The 5,527-nt window shown below is 34.9% G+C and overlaps 1 pseudogene; it reads left to right on the top strand.

Annotated features, from left to right (window-relative positions):
* The first annotated feature begins 519 nt into the window (after positions 1-519).
* Positions 520-4,065, top strand: LOC107059489 (N-alpha-acetyltransferase 50 pseudogene; annotated as a pseudogene).
* Positions 4,066-5,527: the final 1,462 nt, after the last annotated feature.

Here is a 5,527-nt window from a genome sequence, read left to right as displayed (position 1 = left end):
GAGCAAAACGGCTTATTTTCAAGGTCAAACGAGCCCAGAGCAGGTAAACCCACATTTTGCCAATTTTCGTGTGCTATAGTTCATGGATTTTTGGTGATCTAGAATTGCGACGTGATTTTTGCCAAAAAATTTCATGGCCGTTCGTTAAGACCTTAGCTATGGAGCTAGTTGATCCCCATGGCCTAATCTGCCCATTTTCAAGGTCAAACGAGCCCAAGAGCAGGTAAACCCCCCATTTTGCCAATTTTTGTTTTCTATAGTCCATAGATTTTTGGTGATTCAGAATTTCAACGTGATTTTTGCCAAAAAATTTAATGGACATTCGTTAAAACCTTAGCTATAGAGCTAGTTGGTTCCCACGACCATATCTGCCCATTTTCAAGGTCGGACGATCCCCAGAGTAGGTAACCTCCCATTTTACCAATTTTCGTGTGCTATAGTCTATGAATTTTTGGTGATCCGTAATTCTGACGTGATTTTTGCCAAAAAATTTCATGGACGTCCATTAAGACCTTAGCTATGGAGCCCATTGGTCCCTATGGCCAAAAAGGCCCATTTTCAAGGTCAAATGAGCCCAGAGCAGGTACACCCCCAATTTTATCGATTTTCGTGTGCTATAGTCCATGGATTTTTGGTGATCTGGAATTCCGACGTGAGTTTTGTCAAAAATTTTAATGGACGTCCGTTAAGACATTAGTTATAATGCAGTTGGTCCCCCCGGCCAAACCGGCCTATTTTCAAGGTCAAACGAGCCCCAGAGCAGGTAAACCCCTCATTTTACCGATTTTCGTGTGCTATAATCCATTGAATTTTGGTGATCCAGAATTACAACTTGATTTTTGCCACAAAAATTCATGGACATTCGTTAAGACCTTAGCTATGGAGCCAGTTGGTCCCCACCGCCAAACCGACCCATTTTCAAGGTCAAGCAAACCCCAGAGCAGGTAACCCCCTATTTTATCGATTTTCGTATGCTATAGTCCTTGGATATTTGGTGATTCGAAATTCCGACGTGATTTTTGCCAAAAATTTTCATGGACGTCCGTTAAGACCTTAGCTATGGAGCCAGTTGGTCCCCACGGGTAAAATGACTCATTTTCAAGGTCAAACGAGCCCTAGCAACCCCCCATTTTGCCCATTTTCGTGTGCTTATGGTCCATGGATTTTTTGTGATCCGGAATTCCGACGTGATTTTTGCCAATTTTTTTCATAGACGTCCATTAAGACCTTAGCTATGGAGAAATAAAGTAAATTGATTTGTTTGGAAGGGTTCTCCCCTTATTTTGGTTAATTTAAATTTCAGCCAATTAAAGGTTGTCATGTCATTAATGAAAGGATTAATTATTACTCTTAAAAAAATTAAGTGAAAGGGTAATATAGGTCCATATAAGTGGATGGAAGGGTATTTTGGAGCCCAAAGGTGGAAGAAGGGTATTTTTCTTCCATTTCCTATATACTTGAAGGGTATTTTAGGCCTTTCTCCGTTGTTTTTTTTTTACAAAATTGTTGGCTCAAATTATTAAATTTATATAACGTGTACCCAAATAGAGATGTAAATAATAAAACGTGAGATAAATAATATAACTAAACAGATGCATATTTTAAGTAAAAATAAATATATTACTCTAATATAAAAAATTTGAAATCCACATTCATTTATAATATCGAAACATTATATAATGACTAAAAATTTATTCCTTTTTAATTTATGTAAACATAAAAAATTAAATGTGATATTTTTTTTATCACAACATTATCAATTTTTGGGTGTTCAAGCAACTTCAAACTTTGGCTTGGCCCAACAACCACAACTATTAAGAAAACAAACACCATAGAAACCTTGCAAACCACAAAATAAAGAACAATCATAATTCTTCTCACAAGAGAGCCCTGCCCACACGCTGGATGAAAAGTCTGCAGCTAAAATATTTTAAAAAATCAAATTATCATCTGACAAAAATCTATCGCTAATTTTATTTAGCAATGAATAATAATAAAATTATATGAATAATCAATTATTCTATAGAGAGAAATTATAAGAGAGATAGTTACCCATGACTACTAGCAACATAGCAACAACAACAAATGTTAAAAACTTGATAAGAGCCTTCCCCATATTTTTATTTTATTTTGCTTAGCAATTTCTTTTTAATTGATTTTGAATTGGAGCAAAGTATTATACACCATTATATAGGGGTAAAAGAAAATCTCTTGTAATTAATATATTCTCATGAAGGGGTTTAAAAGGTTAGTTAATAAATGACTTGTCAATAGTTATTTGTATTAAAATAAATTTAAAAACCGGCTCAAATCAAATTTACTAAAAAGAATAAGAATCATATTTAGGATTTCTCTTATTAATTTTGGTCAAAATAATTAATTCTCTCTCCCTTATTGACCATTATTTTTATATATTTTATATATTACTTATAATGGTGAATCCAGGATTTTAAAATCATAGATACTCACTCTTTAATATAAATGCATAATTATTTTAATTAATGTGAAAATAAAAAAAGCTTATTATTACAAATAAGACTTCTAGTCACAAGTTACGGAGCAAAACTACGATTAACTAATATTAATATATTTTTTGAGAAAAATATTTTAATTTAAACAAAAATTGAGAAAAATAGTTTTCTAGTAATACAATTTTCGACGACTTTTCATATTTGGAAGATATTGGATAATTGTATCATACATGCATGCTTGCAATTACAAATATTATAAGTTTTGAGTTTTCTAAAAGCTTAAGTATTTTTATCGTGATAAATGAGATAATAGAAAATTGAAAAAGTGAAAAAATAACTAAAAGAAAATGTTAAGATTAAAATGTTATCGAAAAAGAGGGCGGAGATGAAAAGAAAGAAAGAAAAAAAAGAGAAAATGTTTAGAACTATAAATGAAGCACTTAAGTAATGTCTTAAATAATGCTGACTTCAGAACCAAAGCACCTATCAAACATTATTGTTTGTGGGTGCTCAATTGTTCTTTGTATTGATTTTTAATTATTTTTTGTCTAACTTTACATGTTACGCATTGAGATTAATGAGTGGTCGAGCACCGGGAACCTACAATATTGATCTGTCCTTGGCTATGATGAAACTTTCTTGTTTTTGAAGGTCGCCAGTTTATCTTGAGTATTAGTAGTTTATTTATGTTGTTAGTATACTATTCAGGTAGCCTAGGATCTTGCCCCAGTAACCTTTCTTCAATATGTTAGAGACTTTATAGAAGTCAGTTGAGTACAATTATAGTTATTTTTATAGGCATATACATATTATACAATTTTGAGTCTCTTATGTATAAAATTATTGGCTTTATTTTCTAAGTTATTATATTGCTTGCTCATTTTTAAAAAGTTTCAGCACTAGTCTGTATTCGGTCTAACATAATGCTAGACTAAGGGTTCATTGGGGGCAGGAACGGTTCCAAGTGTCGATCACCTCTAAGGTGCTCAGGGTGTGATATCATATTAATTTAACTTCTGTTCGAATTTAACCAAGAACATATATTATAGAGTATGACGTTGAAACGTGATTTGATTGGGTTAAACATATAAATTTAGATGAGTTTAAGCAATATTGATAATGTTATCTGTTGTGATCCTTGATCAAAACATTAACTAATTAATAGTTATGGAGCCAGTTGGTCCTCACGGGCAAAACGACCAATTTTCAAGGTCAAACGAGCCCCAGAGTAGGTAAACCCCCCAGGCTAGCATATTACAGTGATATCTGTGTAGGTTCAATAGCATGTCGCCTTGAGAAGAAGGAAAGTGGGGCTGTTCGTGTTTACATAATGACTTTGGGTGTTTTGGCTCCATATCGTGGGTTAGGTACTGGTACAAAGCTGTTGAATCATGTCCTCGATCTTTGTGCCAAGCAGAATGTTATCGATATTTATTTGCATGTGCACACAATTAATGAAGAAGCCATCAATTTCTATAAGAAATTTGGATTTGAGGTTACTGATAAAATCTCAAACTATTACACAAACATTACCCCACCAGACTGTTTTGTCCTGACCAAGGTCATCACTCAAACAAAGAAACAGACAGTGTGAGCTGTTTGATTGAGTCGTCTTCGCCATGCCTTTACAATATCTTTGAGGTTCTGAGCCCCTTGTGGTTCTAGTTTTTGCTATTTATGGGCAATGTGCCCCTATTGAATTGTGACTGAGTCCCTCCTCCCCTCTCCCTCTCCCTCGTCCTCGTCTTTTGGTAAATTATCTTTGATGTGCAACAGAACGACAGTTGAATGTTTTCCCTGTAATAGAAATAGTACATTGCAATACAAACATTCAAGTTAGTTAGTTAATGATTTTGTCATGAAGAATTCTTTTCTAATGAATATATGTGGATTGTGCAAAAAAAAAGAAAAAAAAAAAAAAAGGTAAACCCCCCATTTTGTGGATTTTCGTGTGCTATAGGTCACAGATTTTTGGTGATCAATAATTTCTACATGATTTTTTCCAAAATTTTCATGGACGTACGTTAAGACTTTAGCTATGGAGCCTGTTGGTCCCCACTGCCAAAATGGCCCATTTTCAAGGTTAAATGAGCCTAGAGCAGGTAAACCCCCCATTTTGCCTATTATAATGTGCTATAGTCCATACATTTTTGGTGATTAATTATTCCGACGTGAATTTTGCCAAAAAATTTCATGGACGTCCATTAAGACCTTAGCTATGGAGCTAGTCGGTCCTCACTGCCAAACGGCCCATTTTCAAGGTCAAACGAGCACAGAGCAGGTAAACCCCCTATTTGCCTATTTTCGTTTTCTATAGTCCATAGATTTTTGGTGATTAATTATTTCGACGTGATTTTTGCTAATTTTTTTGATGTACGTCTGTTAAGACCTTAGTTATGGAGTCAGTTGGTCCCCATGGCCAAAACAACCCATTTTCAAGGTCAATTGAGCACCAGAGCAGGTAAACCCCCCATTTTTCTGATTTTCGTGTGCTATAATCCCAGAATTTTTGATGATCCAGAATTCGACGTGATTTATGCCAAAAAATTTCATAGACGTCCGTTAAGATGTTAGTTATGGAGCTAGTTGGTCCCCATAGACAAACCGGCCCATTTTCAAGGTCAAATGAGCCTCAGAGCAGGTAGATCCCCCATTTTGCCGATTTTTGGTGATCCGATATTTTGACGTTTTTTTTGCCAAATTTTTTCATGAATGTTTGTTAAGACTTTAGCTATGGAGCCAGTTGATCCCCACGGCCAAAACGACCAAGTTTCAAGGTCAAACGAGCCCGGAGCAGGTAAACCCACATTTTACCGATTTTCGTGTGCTATAGTCCAAGAATTTTTGGTGATCCAGAATTTCGACATTGTTTTTGCAAAAACTTTTTATAGACATCTTTTAAGACCTTAGCAATGGATCCAGTTGGTCCCCATGTCAAAACGGCCCATTTTAAAGGTCAAACGAGCCCTAGAGCAGGTAAACCCCCATTTTACCGATTTTCGTGTGCTATAGTCCATAGATTTTTGGTCATCCAGAATTTCGACGTGATTTTTGCC

This window comes from Solanum tuberosum, unplaced genomic scaffold, assembly GCF_000226075.1.
Source record: "Solanum tuberosum cultivar DM 1-3 516 R44 unplaced genomic scaffold, SolTub_3.0 scf00021, whole genome shotgun sequence".
Lineage (NCBI taxonomy): Eukaryota > Viridiplantae > Streptophyta > Magnoliopsida > Solanales > Solanaceae > Solanum > Solanum tuberosum.
The sequence above is the reverse complement of the archived record's forward strand: the minus strand, read 5'-3'. Positions and strand labels throughout refer to the sequence as shown.